The 15,004-nt window shown below is 42.3% G+C and overlaps 1 protein-coding gene and 2 long non-coding RNA genes across 8 annotated transcripts in view; 2 read left to right on the plus strand and 1 right to left on the minus strand.

Annotated features, from left to right (window-relative positions):
* Positions 1-3,034, plus strand: part of LOC135293736 (uncharacterized) — a 39,127-nt gene extending 36,093 nt beyond the window's left edge. Inside the window, exon 5 of the long non-coding RNA XR_010355846.1 lies at positions 1,273-3,034. This is a non-coding gene — a long non-coding RNA (uncharacterized LOC135293736). The remainder of the gene's footprint in view (positions 1-1,272) is intronic.
* P2RY8 (P2Y receptor family member 8) overlaps positions 1-5,784 on the minus strand; it is a 37,522-nt gene extending 31,738 nt beyond the window's left edge. For 3 of the 6 annotated variants that reach the window (XR_010355845.1, XM_064408238.1, XM_064408237.1), the window contains exon 1: positions 5,651-5,729. The gene's annotated coding sequence lies outside the window, so the exon portion shown is untranslated. Of the gene's footprint in view, positions 1-1,444; positions 1,557-5,644 lie in introns of those variants that run through there. The other 3 variants (XM_064408235.1, XM_064408239.1, XM_064408234.1) reach the window with 3 other exon arrangements.
* On the plus strand, positions 5,714-13,418 carry LOC135293737 (uncharacterized). The gene is made up of 3 exons (XR_010355847.1): positions 5,714-6,170; positions 6,858-7,020; positions 13,366-13,418. It is a non-coding gene; the product is annotated as an uncharacterized LOC135293737 (long non-coding RNA).
* Positions 13,419-15,004: the final 1,586 nt, after the last annotated feature.

Raw genomic sequence — 15,004 nt, forward strand, 5'->3', positions numbered from 1 at the left:
CTGATGCAAATGCTTCTACCCCTGCCACAACCTCTTCCCTAGCAGAACGGTGACATGCTCTCTGGGTGTTTCTAAACTGACACAGCTGTTTGCAAGGGAAGACTGGGCTTCTTGATCAGATTGCCTGCACGGGGCAGCTGCACAAACCAGGGCACAAGTCTGGCACCAGCAGAGATTCATATTAAGTCCCCATCTGTAGATGCAGTGACAAAACTTCATGTGGATCATTGAGTCTGTAGAGCGTGAAATTTATTACAGAGGTCAAGTCACTACTCTAACAGCAATTTCACAAGTAAAGTGAGAATGATTTAGGAATGAAGTCCCAACGTGGATGGAAATTTTGTGTCTGATTCGAACCAATGCTGTTAAAAGTCCTAACTACGTTTTCCTGACTACTATGTATAAAATCCAGAAGCGTTTAAACCAAACATTCAAGAAGTCAATATCCAAACATTAAAACTGATAACAAGCAAAGAGTTAAAAACCCGCAAAAGCAAAAAAAACCTCTGAGTCTTAAAAAACCCACAAATGCCATACCAGTGTATGATTTTACTCAGGGATCAGCATGGCACATACCGTTTCCCTTTCTGTATGGTGACACAATGACAGCACATTATTACAATAACTTCCCCACAGATGTCTATTTTATGCTTGTTTCTGAACTATTAAACAAAACAAAAAGGTTTTCACACAAATAATCTCTCTCCTTATCTATTAAGGGGTAATAAATGCCGTGTGCTAAAGTGCACTGTGTTGTGGGACTTTCTTCTGGTGCCTGTCTGAGTTCAGCTTTTATGCATCAAAAGACCCTGATGAAATGGTATAATTTTATGATATTGTTCCAGAGTCACTTCTGTGTGCATGTTGGGCTGTTGCATGTTAAAAACCACCAGAGCAGTCTCAGGATGAGACATGACTCGCAATAGCTAAAGATAGATATCAGATCCAGATTTACAACTAAAACTGGTCCAAAATTATCCGGGTTTTTCTTCTGTCCCCCAATATTAGAAGCTCATTCTTCCTCTTTTTCAGAGTTAAAGACACACTATGATTATTACTACTGTCCTCACTAAAGCAAACTGTATACGTGAGAACTCCTTATTTTCTTAGTGGCTCTTGCAGACTGAACTCCTTAAAACTGGTGATGAGTTTTCTTTCTCTTTTACTGCAGTATTTGCTGTAATAATTCTGACTTCTAAATACGTGCAACATAATTTCTTAATTATCTTTGCTATATTATTAAGCCATACAGTTCTTCCTTTACTTCTACAGCTCACAGTCATCTGGCACAAAGATACACATGTACTTCTTGAATTGCAATGAACTTCGTTCTCGCTTCAGAGGTAAATAAGAGGAGGGAGCAAAATCAGTCTTGACTCAGTCTGACTCTTCTGAGAAACTATTATGAATAAACAATCAAGAAGTGAAAAGCTGTACTCCTTACCTGGTCTGAGAGGTACACTGCACCTTGAAAGCCTCTTAAATGACACAGAAGAAATAGAAATAGTTGAAAGTTTTTACTCATCCAACCAAAGGACTCAGGAAATGACTCTTTTGCAACTATTAACTCCTTCCTTACTTCAAAGTCTTTCAAGTACAGTTCCACTGCAGTTTGGTAATGAATGCTCTGCCCTACACATGATTTCTATTTCATACTGAGATTATGCAGGTGGCCAGAGGAGAAGACTCTCATCACCTCTATGAAAGAGAAAAACTGCAGCGTCTTCTGCATAACTGTGACCAAGTACAATTTTCTGTTGAGTGGCGCTTATGTAATGCAGAAATGACCTAGAGTAATGGCTTGACCTCCCAACTCTCATTTACAGAAGAAGTTTAGGGCAGTGGAGCAACATTCTCATAATGAATTCAGTGTTGTGGTGCCCAAGAGAGGAAGGTAAAAATCAAGGTTGTTTGAAGGAGTGGCATCCATTGCAGCCTGGACAAGAATTTCATATACATATGGTGTATGATACTTTCATACACAGAGGGTCTCCAGCTGAAAGTCAGGCATCCCGGAGTATCAGGAGTTAGCCCTCTGCATGTAAAACCCCTCTGTCCCTAAAACCCTGTTTTCCTTGCCTAAATGTATATGTTCTGAGACTGAACTTATAAACACTCACGAGCCTGAAAGATATTAAAGGCCAGCTGCCCACAAGAGCACAAGCTACTTCCGGGGAGTGGACACCTCCATATAGAACCCAGGGTGGCACCTGGGCTTCTGAGCCTGTGGAGAGACCCTGTGTCGGGGTTTTCTGAGACAGGGATGGGGTTGTCTTGCCTAGCTCTGGGCATTTGCACTGTAGATTTCTACACCAGAGTTTGTCATTCAAGGCAACCGAGTATAGGCAGTGGAAAGAAAAAGACCTTTGCAAGATTCTTTATCTTGGAATTTTAACATCCAAATGAGAGTCTCTTTTGTTATATGGATATATATATATATATATGCTAGCATGATTTTTTTTAATGCAATCAAGATTTTATAAAAACAACAACAAAAAAATCTTTATTCTTTGCGAGTTAAGTTTTCCTAATGATTATTTCCAGTAACAAAGACTCAAGAGGCATGCTCCCCCACAAGACACTGGTGAGGCTGGTCTGCACTTGACGTTTATCCTTTTACAGAACACCACAACAAGAATGAGGATACTCAAGGTCCTAGATCTGAGCAGGTGCTTAGTGCTGTCTTGGAATGGAGGACAAAACATTTGTGTGACTCCTCAAGCTATGGCTATTGATGCTATAGGTTCATATGCAGAAACACCAGGGCATTTTTCTTTGAAGACAGTTGCAGGACAGAGACTCAAGTTCTTGCTTTGACTCCTCTCACTTCCACATATAAAAAATTGAAACCAACTGTCAGTATTCTCACCATGAGCCCACAGGTAAACAGGAAGGAGTTTCAGTCGCATAGCCTCAAAGAGTACAAAATATATTAAATCAAACCCCCTAAAAACTCCTCCAAAAAGAGAGATTTGATTTGCTTCTTTGGTTGTTATTTTTGTAAACAATCTTCTTTTAGCTGAAATATAGCAGGCTAGAAATAGAGCTTTTTATTTTCCAGTTTTTGATCCTTAAGGCTACAAATAATTAATATTTTGCAACTTTAAATTCACTACTATTTTTAAAGAAGCTTTCCTCTCTAAAACTGGGGAAAGAAACTTTCAGAATGAAAAGACCCAGCATGTACTTTTGGCAAGAAATCATTTAAATTCTACAGTCCTGGAGTATTATAATGATGTATTACTACAGTACAATACACTGTGATATATCATAACACAGTATGATGAAAAGAAAATTATTTAATAATTAAATATATTACTTCTACAAGGTAGTCAATTTGATGATGTTCATTTGACCATGCTAACATTTCCTCAGAAAGCAATTAAGTGCTAAGAAAGCATCCCTCTAAAGACTGGTCATGTCTTTCAGAATGATTATGAGAAACAGTGTGAATATTTATGGGTGAGTTTCCTTTGGGTAGAGTCCACATTTGGCTTCTCACTTTGCTCAGCAGGCTCTGGACTTCACTTTGAGAGTCTTCCCTGGAGCTGTTTCAAGCAGTCTATGAGTATTTGGGTTCCTGTCTTTGTTGGTAAAAAACCTGCAATTCAACTGTGTTTTCCTGAGAGACAGGGACATGACTTTTGTGTAAGATATTTTAAACTAGTCTGGTGGCATTTTAGACTTTAGACTTTTTTTTTTTTTAAGTGATGTTAGAAAGCTCCTCAGTATCTTTCCAGTGCAGAGATCTTCCTCTACAGTCAGTCTGCAACAGGCTTGAGGTTGACCTGAATGTGCCTCTGGTTCCTGGAGCTCAGCGGAAGCAGATGCAGATGGGAATCTGATTTGCACAGGGTTCTGAGGGCTGCCCAGCCTCAGGCCATACCAACCCTTTGCATAAAAATAAAAAGAGAAAAAAAGAAACAGTTTTGGGCAGCTGCACTAAAGCTGAATGTTATAATTCATTAACAGCAATGCCATTCCCAGAGAAGCAAACACTGGATTTTCTTCTGCAACTGAGGAGGGCCTGGAGGAATGCAAAATTGCAGGCTAAATACAGGACCTGCTTTGGGGTCTCTCTGATGGACCTAGCCTGTTATTCCATAAGCAGAGGAAGGTCTAACAGTGGGAGGACATGGCACAATGTTAGCTGAAATGCCACAATGTGACATGAAAACAAGAGAGATGCAAGTTGTCATTCCACCTTCCCAGGGGTTCCTGTCTCAGCTTGAGCTGAGCCGTGCAGCTCTGGCTGGAGCTCAGCTTTAGATGCACTGGGACACAAAGAGATCAGCAGCTTGCGCAGGTGGTGGTGGGAGGTCTGTAAGTACAGTGATATGGGAGTGTGACAGTAGGCAACCTCCAAAAAGAAGTCCTGTGATTTGGGAGTAAGAAGATGGAAGAAGGGTAAATCTGTATGGAAGAAGCAGGAGCAAGGGAGACTGAGAGAAGGAATCCCTGATCTGTGGAAGGAGGACAAGCAGAACAGAGAGGGAGGAAAGAGGGTCTGGTGAATCTATCCTGTATCATAGCAAAGGTGAAAGAAAGGAGAAGAGTTTTCTGAGAACTTCTGCTTCTCTGTCATCCAGCACCAGGAGGTCTTGAGCAGATCTCCAGGGCTCAGGTGCTCAGTCCATTCTAAGCAGGTGAGATAACCATGGCATGAGTTTTCCCATAGCAAGGTGAGCTTTTCTGAGGGATCAATGGCAGGCAGGCAACCAGTGAAAAGAATGAGGAGACCCCTGACTCAGAACCAATCTGATTATCTCCAATCTGTGTAACACCTACCCACTCTCAGAACTCAGAAATGGGTTCTGATGCCAAGAGTGATAGGAAAGACAGAATATATGGCAGACAGAATACATGACTTTGATGCTCATTGTCCAGGTGGCAAAACTCCTTTTTGCCCAATGCTGTTGACGTGTGTGCTATGATGCTATTACACATCTGAAAAAATTCCAGTCCTTAAGTTACGACTGACTGTTCATTTTAGTGCTAACATGAAATCACCTGTGGAGCTTTCCAGAAAGGAAACATTCCTATCAGTTCTTAAGAAACAAGCAGATATCTTGGCCAATTACTTATAGTTAGATTCATTACAGATGTTCTAGGCCCATGGAGGGGTGTTCTGGTGAGAAAGAAAATGTACCTAACAGTTCTTCCTTGCACATGAGATGTGACCTGGCTCCTTGCCCAGTGTCACAGCCTTCAAGGGTCAAAACATTTTGTCTATCAGTTGTTCAACCCCAAATTGCAGGTTCGTGCAATGTTGCCCAAGAGCAAATGAATGGGAAAAATACTCAAAGCAAAAAAATTCACATCAGTGTTTTCAAACTGACATCATTTCAGTATAAGAAATTTCTGTCATAGGAAATGAGAGGTGCTGCCTAATTGAGTGGCAATGGTAGACACAATAATGGGTCTTTGCTTTGTTTGAGATAGGCCTTCCATCCTCTGGGGGAGCATTTCAGTCACTGGACTGCAGAGCCTTTTGGGGCCAGGATCTCTCCAACTAGATCTGTTCTACCATAGCCACAGAAACTTCCTACTTTTACACTAAGGTGAGTGTCCTGGTCACACATCTGAACCAAACTGTCTCAGGACTTCCAGAGTCTCAACATCTACTCCCCCTCCAAACACTCACACTCACACTTTCCTCTTGCTTTCTATGCAAAACCAGAGGGATTCTCCAAAGCAGACTCCTGGCATATGTTTTTCTTGCAGCAAAGGTTCAGGTGAATGAGACCTTATTGCAAGCAAGGGGTGAGAAAAGGTCTGTGAAGGAATAGAGGGAGAGTGATGACATGGCAGAGGAGAGTTAATACTCTATGATGTGCAAGGGGGGTGGAGAAGCAAGGGAGCAGAGAAAAGGGAGAAAAGCCCTTAGGTAGGATGAAGCAGGGGGCACAGCCACCAAATCAGGAATAACCAGGCTCATCACATGCATTGTGGCGTGCATCAGAGTGCAAGTTCAGATGAAGCATTTGTCTTTCATGTTCAATGTTGTACAAAATATTGAAATATGGTCAGTGCAAAATAAACCTATGATCTGGTGACTGGTGACTGCTCCTGGAGGGAGGTGATGCTTGTAATGAGAACCAAGAGGTGTCTCAGTTTCCTGCAGCTGAAACGAAACCCCACTTTGTGAAACACCAGAGCTCTGTTTCCAGGTCTGTAACTGCCACCTCACAGCACTCCTGTAATCTAGCTGTCCCTAGACTCCCTAAAAGCATTTTTTGAAAAAAAAAATCCCAAACAAAAAAATGCCTCTGGACTGAAATTAAAATTTTAATCAGCACAAAATAAAGTACACATTTCTTGATCTAGTAGAAATTAATGAGATTTTTATCTCTGATCCTCACCATGGTGGTGTTTGTAAGGTTCTAATCACTCTGTCATTGATGTTTTGATCACTGCCTCCATTGTGACGGTTCAAAAGCTCAGTGTGAATAAATCCACCTTCACAGCAAAAAGCAGCTAGAGCCTTAGCTTGAATTGACTCAGCTTTGAGAAAACCTTTAACTGCCTTTGAAATAGTTCAGAAAATTGCACGTTTACTGACAGACTGCTGGTCTGACTAACTCTTACAAGGCAGATTTCAGTTTGATAATCCTGATAGTCAGTCAGCCTTTAAAAGTGATTTCCCCTTGCTCTTAGTTTTATTTCAGGGTGTTATTCCTACATAAATGAGTCTCCCTTAATTTTCCAGTTATTGTAAAGGAGGAGAAAAAAAAAGTGCAGGGATCAGAATTTCTTACTTAGTGTGTAGTTATTGGAAATATTTTTCCACCAGTTGCATAAAGTCCAATTCTGTTTGTCATTTGTCATTTTTTTAAAAAAATGCATCTTAATTTCAGCCTAAGGTCCAGACTCAGAACTGAGAACCTCAAGTGTTAATTATGTGGGAGAAGTGTTGGAAGGAGGCAGGATCCACGACCTTGGTCTATCAGGTTACTGCATTTCACAGAGGAAACTTTGCCTCAGAGAGAGAAAAGAAGAGTGATGGGAAATTTACCCAAGGTAACTCGGGTTGGGAGAAAATGTAGTCAGTAGTTGCCATTTTCCAGGCACCTGTTTGAGGTGAGCCCCTAAGAGCAGACAGACATGGCCATGTCTCCCATTGCTCTGAAGCCCTCCCAAAGTGGGGGTCAGCTCAAGAGACAAATGTCTGTGGTCCTGCAGAAAGCAGGGTCCCTCTACACTCTTATGGTAGAAGGAATTGAGTGTTACCCCAGAACTGAACTCTGTCTTGGTCTCTGCCCCATAGTTCTCAGCAGATGCCAGTAAAACCACACCAACCAAAGGAGACATATTCTTGGGTCTCAGTTTCTGGGATCATGCCTTGAAACTCCTAGGGACTGACCAACTGAAATCAGTATGGGCAACGATTTGGTCAAAGCTGTGTTACTAGGAACACAGCTTTGTGCAAATTCATCCAAACAATTCCGACTCCACTAGATTAGGACAATCCACCCTTTGAGTCCCTCTCTCTCCAGCTTAGAGAGAAAGGATGTAGGAAGAGACCATGTCAAAGACCTTACAAAAGTCCAGACAGACAACATGCCTCCCCTTGTCCCCTGTTGTAGTCACTCCACTGACAAAGGCCACATAGTTATTCTGGCAGAACTTGCCTTTGGTGAAGCTGTGCAGACTGTCCTGAGTCACATCCCCATCCTCCATGTGTCTTAGCATAGATTCTGGGAGGAGCTGTTCCATGATCTTCCCAGGCACAGAGGTAAGGCTCATAGGCATGTTGTTCCCACAATTCTTAACATCTTTTTTAAAGGGTATGCTTTTCCCCCTTTTTCCAGTCAACAGGAAATTCACCTGATTGTCATGACTTTTGGAATATCATAGAGTGGCTTGGCAACTACAGTGGCCAATTCCCTCAGGACTCTGGGATGCATCTCATCAGGTCCCCTTGTCTTTTGCACAACCAGGTTCCTCAAGTGGCCACAAACCTGATCTCTTACAATGGGATGCACTTTGCTCCCCTAGCTATCAAGGCTGTTTGGTCCCTTACCCACCAGACTTGTTTCCTGTGAGACCTCAGTAGCCAGCCCAGACACTTTAGTGGCTAGTGGGCAGGAAACCAATGCTTCCTGTCTCCCTGTTCCCTGATTAACCAAGCTCAGGGATCAGGGATATAATACAAGGTTTGGGTGGGAAGGGACCTTTAAAGATCACCTAGTCCAACCCCAAATGAAGGACATGCACGTGGGAAAGCCTTTCCTAAGGCTGACCATCTTCCTAGATCCTTGCAATCACTGGACAAAACTAGCAGGAAAATGGTCAGCTCCTGCAAAAGTCAATATCTAAGGAAGCAAAGCATCTTAAAAAAAAAAAAAACAACTTTGTTTTTTTTTTTTTTTTTTTTTAATTTAAAATTTTTGTTTTATCAATTGAAGTGTTTCAGGGTTTGGGGTTTTTTTAAAGCTATTTGAAAAGTGGGCGTATTTTTTCATTTGTTGCCTAGATGTACATGTGACAAACTGAAATATGGCCAGTAGATGCTTCAGAGCAGCCATCTGCTCTCAAGCTGAGGGTGTTGAAAAAGGAGGGTGTGGCTGTTGCATACAGGATGGTGAGATCCCTGCAGGTTTTGGTCGTGTTTTTTCCCTCTTTGTCCCCATCTTGCATCACACAGCTGCTGGGAAAATGTATTCAATGTTTGGGTAAGCAGACGCTGTCAAGTCTTGACTGCCACAAGAAATACCTTGAAGTCAAATCTACTTTTACCCCCAAGGCAAGAAGCAAACCTACCTACTGAGCAAGAAGAGAAAATAACAGGTGAAAGAGTTACCAGCTGGCCAGCACCAGCCATTCCACCTACCAATAACCAGATTGTCATTTGGGTCTTTAAGAATACTCGGGATTAGGCTCAACAGGGAGGTTGGAAAACTTTTTTTTTTTTTTTTAACTGTTAAAAGGCTGTTTTTCGGATGTTGCATAAGACATCCTATTTGTCTCTAACTTTTCACTCACTACAGATTACAGGAAGGAAGTACTCCACCCAATTTCTTAAATTATCAGGCACCATTGCTTAAAGGTATCTCAAGAGAAGTCTGTTTTCACCCTTTCTTTTTAAGAAAAAGAAAAGAGGGAAATAAAAAAAAAAACCACCAGATGATCTTACCGCTCATTAATTATTTATTGTATGGCTATTACACTCAGAAAAGCTCTTCATTTTTCCACACACACATTTGCAAGAAATCTTTTCTGCAAGATACAAAAAAAATTTTGTGTTATATCTTGCAAAAAGGGAATGGGGTGTGTGAGAGGGGGAGGTTAGGTTGTGCATATTTCCAAAGGGCTCTGTATTGCGTTTAAATCAGCAACCTGGATTCTATTTCCTGTGATAAATGCATCAGTCTTGTACTTTTAGTCTTGTAATTGCTCCTGAGACCATCACACAAAAAACAAAAGCAAGGGTCAAATTATGTTCCTGGTTCTGCTAAGGTGCAAGCAAGAATGATTCCAGTATTCCTGACATCCTTATGGGGCTATAGCCTTGCTCCTGACATCCTCATTGGCTTCACTTGCAAAGCTGGGCATTCAGAATTCTCCCATTCAGGGCAGGGCACGTACTTCGAGGTGACTCAGGCAAAAGCCTGCTTGCTTATGACTCTTGTGTTGGAAGGGTAATGGGGAGGGGAAAGAAGGGAGGAAGTAAATAGCATGGAAGGTTTTATAGCAGTGCCCAGGCAGCTGGGCAGGGGCCATCTGGGGCACTTGCTGTGCCAGGCATTGCTGTGCCAGGCATTGCTGTGCCAGGTATTGCCGTGACAGGTGTTGCTGTAGCAGGTGTTGCTGTAGCAGGTGTTGCTGTGACCCGTGTTGCTGTGCCAGGGGTCCTTTTAGCTGCAGGTTTCCAGAGGAGAGGCAGACTCACATGCAAACCTGCTGCCTTGGACAGCCACAGTGCTCCAGATGTGGCTCAGCTCAGGCTCCCTTAGGGCTCAGCTACCCTATGGAGCTGCTCTTGTGGCTCAGGTTCCCTGGCAGCAGACATGGACCTGGGAGCAAACCTTGGGCAGCAGGTGAGGCTGTAAGCCCGTGCCTGGAGGGAGGAGAGGTGCAGAAGAGCAGGTTGCTGTGCTGTGCTTTGCCATACACTTCAGATATTTGGGGTATGTAACATGACGGGCCGTGCCCGGAAATGGCTGATAAAGCACAAACACCATTAAGAAATGTACATGCAATGTGTTAACACTCAGTGATCAACAGCACAAACACTGATGGCAGAGAGGAAACTAAATTTACGTAGGCAGATTGAAGATAATCTGTGGATCCTTCTGCCATTCAGCTTTTAACTGCAGGGTTTGTCAACTCATCTGCACTTATCCTTGACCCAGGCCACAATGTATTTTGCTCTCAGTCCAGATATTTATTTGCTCCATGACTGAATGTTTATTGTATTGTATTGAGTCATTTCCTTTAGGAATCCAAAAGGAAAGAAGCTTTGGAAGAATTTTTTTAAGCCTAGGAAATGTAGTCCAACAGGGTGCAGGGCCCCTGCAATAATGTACACCTTGCATTTCTAATTCAGAGACATTCATACGCTGAAGTGTGCTGATGCCAAGAAAGATCATACTGAGCTATTCATACTGAGATATTTTGTGATGGTAATTGTCTTCCAAAGAAGTTGCAATTGTTCTGGCAGAGAGCAGCTTGCTGTCTAAAATAGCAGACTTTCCAGGTTCCCAAAAAAATATAATGAAATGTGCATCTATTCCAGATTAAATGCATTTTCAGTGCTGCAGTTATTTTCTCAGGAAGTTCTCAGCATATCTTCATTTCCAGTGCATGTCTCAGGAATGTATCTGCAGATCTTCATTTATGCCTTTCATTGAAACGCTTTGTAGCACAATAACAACAACAGGATCAAAGTGGAGACTGTTTAATGCCAACAAAAGTTTATACAACCCCAAACAAACTCTTCAGTTTGGCAATATAGGCTAACTGGATTATTGTTATCACTGTTTCAGGCATATAGCACATCATAAAAATCCTACACAATACAAAGTTGAAAGCACCACTGTGCTTTTTGGGTTCCCTGAACTCTATACAAGAGGAAGTGAAAAGTTTTTAGTAAGAAGTTTTTGAATAATTGTGGTGCCATTGCTAGTGAGCAGGAAGAGACACGTGAGCCAAAGCAGCATCTCTAATGAAAGCAGTGTTTCTTAAAGAACATGTAGGTCAGAGAAACAAACAGATGAGTTAGCTGTTGTCATTCCTGCACTGAAAAGTGTGATGTGTCTTCCTAAATTAAAGAGTTGGAGAAGGTGCACATCAGAGGAGCAGATTTGAACACCTCAAATGGTTGCAATGTCAAGGCTCTCAGGCAGTGCCTGAGGCTTCTGTGGGCAGCCTGAGCTGGAGCATCACCTCCTTCTGCAGAAAGCAACACCTGCAGGGTGACAAAGAGCAGGGCTGAGGAGCTGGCTCTCTGCTGAGAACAGCAGGCAATGCAGGCACTTGTGCTGTAAAACAAAGGGCTGCTGGTTAGTTTAGGAGAGAGTTTCACAAAGGGAGCCCAAGGCATCAGGCAGCTACAGGATTCCTGCCAGAAGCCTGGGCTGGCAGGGGAATCAGCAGACAGAGGACTGATAGGGGCTGCACACATAGCAGAGTGCAGATGTTGGTCTTGGGCATCTCCTCTGTTTTGGCACCTAATGCTGCCAAAGTCATAGGATGGGTTTGATGATCTCTACTCAAATTGCTTTACAAAGTAAAAAACGAAGGCCCTTTTTTTTTAATCGAAGAAAGTCAAATTAGTAAAGAATAAACCCATTATTTCTTTTTAAAATTGATATATTATATATATATTTTAAGGAACAAGTGCCCTTACAGATCAGAAACCTTTTCACTTCTTCATTTTCATCTCAGAAAAGAATATACATTTTCATCCAAAAATATTTTTAATAGTAATTTTCTGCAGTATTTAAGATGTCTCCTAGTTGTAATAGCAATTTAGGTGTCAGTACACAATGTGTCACAAGAGTGTGTTCTCTTAGCCATTCTCAGTAGCTCTTCCAGCAGTTGAATATTTCCTTTAATGTATGTCTTTAGCCCCAGTCATGGTATTCCTTCTTTCTCTGGTGGGGAAGTACATGCTAACACTGTGCTGGGAATAGTTTTGAGGCACCTGCCTTGCTCTGTGCTTCTGGTGTCATTCTGAAGAACAGAGATGGGCAATCAGCCTAAAGGCAGCCTCTGCTCTTACACCACCCAGCTGCTCATCTTCCTGTGACTCCCATCACCCCTGCGAAGGGGTCACTGCTTGCTCCTTCTCATCCCACAGTTTGCCACAACAGAAACTGGAGGACAGAGGTGAGAGGAATTTGGAGATGGAAAAGCACCATCCCCATGTGAATTCAGCAGAAGTCCCTCCACTGCTCCCTGGGCTTCCTCCCTGTGCATTATGTGGTTTTTCACTTTTTCCGTCCAACCTTTGAAAAGCACCCACTTACCACCTCAGAAATGCTAATTTTCACTTGCCACAGCTCCTGCTGCTGCAAGGTTGGTGAGGTTAGTGAGGTGTAGAGGGAGTCTTGGGCCAGCATGTGAGAAGACAGGTGATGGTGGCTTCCTGGTGGCTTCTGCCATGATGCTGAGCTCCTGAAGCCACAAACACTAAATTCTCAGCTAATTGTTGGGCACCACAATACAAGAAAGATATAAAGCCATTATAAAGTGTCCAAGGGAGGGCAATGAAAATGGTGAAGGGCCTTGAGGGGAGGCGCTGTGAGGAGAGGCTGAGGTCACTTGGCTTGTTTAAGATATTTTTGTAGCTCTAATGGAGATGTGGGATGCAGCAATAGCTATGCCAATTACAGTGGCCAACCTGATGGCCCGCTGTGAGCCATTCTCCTCTTACAGGACCTGGACACCTTTGGGGATGCTGGATCCAGTGGCAGAAAAACAAGCCTGTTTGGCTTACTGGGAGCAAAAATTCAGTCCAAAACCATCTGCAGAAGCATTTTCTTTGGTTTTCATTGGCCAATTCAGCACTGAACAAACTCCTAAGAAGCAGCTAGAAGTCAAATGAGAAAAGCAGAAAAGAAAATAATCAAGAAATTCTTGGTTTCCTATGTAGTTGGGCACTGTGGCTTTGTGAAAAGGCTAAGATCTAAAATAAACTTTTCTCAGCTTTGATTTCTTTTTACACATCTAATGTTGAAGTATCTTTAACCTTAATTTAAGGCCTTGATAGAAATTTAAGGATTTTGATTTCTGAACTTGCAGAAGCAGCTAGATTTTCAAATCTCTGAGCACATGTAAGCTTCCAGGAGAGCAAAATATTTTGTGTTGCTCCAGTTCCCAAAGCATGGACTAATTTGTCCTGGTTTTTCCATCCTGCAGATTTCTCCTGCTTTGCCTCAGATGTGGGGACATTATTGACCTTCCACACACAGGTATGAGTGGCTGCCTTACCTTTTATTAACATATGTAGTGATCTGTTCGTAACCTCTGTTCTTAGAAACACCTCAAATGTGAGAGGCTGAGTCTCTTAATGAGCCCATGGCCAATGATGATAAGGCATACTTCCTGCAGGTTTCAGCTCCATCTATTGTTTTTTGTAACAATGGAGAAAAATGAAATGTGTTTTTGAAATCAGCAATTTTATGGCACATTTAGTTTGCATTTCCTACTGATGAAGCATTAGGGAATACCACTTTAGAAAGGAGAAGAAATATGAGCAAACAGGATAAAAAATAAGGCTAGTGCATCGCTAATTGCAGCTCATTGAGCTACACTGAATACATTTACATTTAATTATTTCGTAGCCTAATCACACATGTAGATGTATCGACTGACACCCTGTACAAGAGCATGGGCCTTCATGAGCATCAAATCCTGAAACTTTGCTCCCACCTGCTGCAAGATCCTCTTTCTGTGCAGAACTTCCTGGGTCCCCACTTTTGAGATGAGCTGTGCTCCCCTTTCCCTACAGCAACAGCTGGCACCACAAACATCCTCCTGTTCTCCTGCCAGAACCAGGCAGGAACAAACAGCTGCTGTCCTAGGGAAGGGAAGGGACACAGCAGGAGGGACAGCCAAGCCAGATGCTACTCCAAGTGTCTGCAATGTTCCTCTGTTGTTGGCAAGCTTCAGGAAAATCAGATTAGGTGACTTCCAAGTCTTTGCTTTTTATCCACACCCTCCCCAGCTTTTACCCCTTCAGCAGGCTCTGGACTGGATGCAATGTGGGGCTCTGTCCCACAGATTATATTTTCAAATTGCCAAACTGAAGTGTGCCTCTCGCAGGGCAGCTGAGACTATGAATGGGAGAGCCTGGGATGTCTTCAGCAACCTGTCTGGGCCCTGCTTTGACTGTCAGATGCAACAAAACTATAAAACTTTGATCACCAGAAGAGAACTACCTCTCTCCCCCTCTCCCTCACTTCCTCCTTGGCAAGAAATTAAATCTCTTTTTTAGATAGGAGTGTCTATCACTTCCCAGTTGCCAGGATTAATCCAGGCTCTCCCATTTTAGACTGTTTAATTCATATGAGCTGAATCCCATCCTCCGTGACTTAGACCAGAAAGGAAAGTTTTAGTTCACAGGTTTTTTAATGAGTTAAACTCATTAAAGCATTGCTGAGCACATTTTCAGGATGCAGGTTCCCAAAATAAGCCTTGGTATACTCAGTCTATAAAACTAAACTACTTTAGACTGAAGCTTAGATGAAATCTGATAACAGACAAGTATAAAAGTGATTTTCTCTCTCCCATCCCCATTTCTCATAAAGTGATATAACTACGACATTTCTGTGGGTGTACACAATAGAAACAGAGTCTGAGTGAGTACCAGTTGGTGCAACTGATACTCTAGAAGATTAAGTCTATAATATTGCTAGCTATGTGTAGAGATCTTTCAAATTAAATGTGGCAGAATTAGAGAATGGGACCAGAAAGTAATGCATTTTTGTTCCTTCACACTTTTACTTGGAAGTCCTATTGCCAGTCTCATGCATCTAGAAATCCTAGATTTGATAAT

Source organism: Passer domesticus, chromosome 2 (assembly GCF_036417665.1).
Source record: "Passer domesticus isolate bPasDom1 chromosome 2, bPasDom1.hap1, whole genome shotgun sequence".
Classification (NCBI taxonomy): Eukaryota; Metazoa; Chordata; class Aves; order Passeriformes; family Passeridae; genus Passer; species Passer domesticus.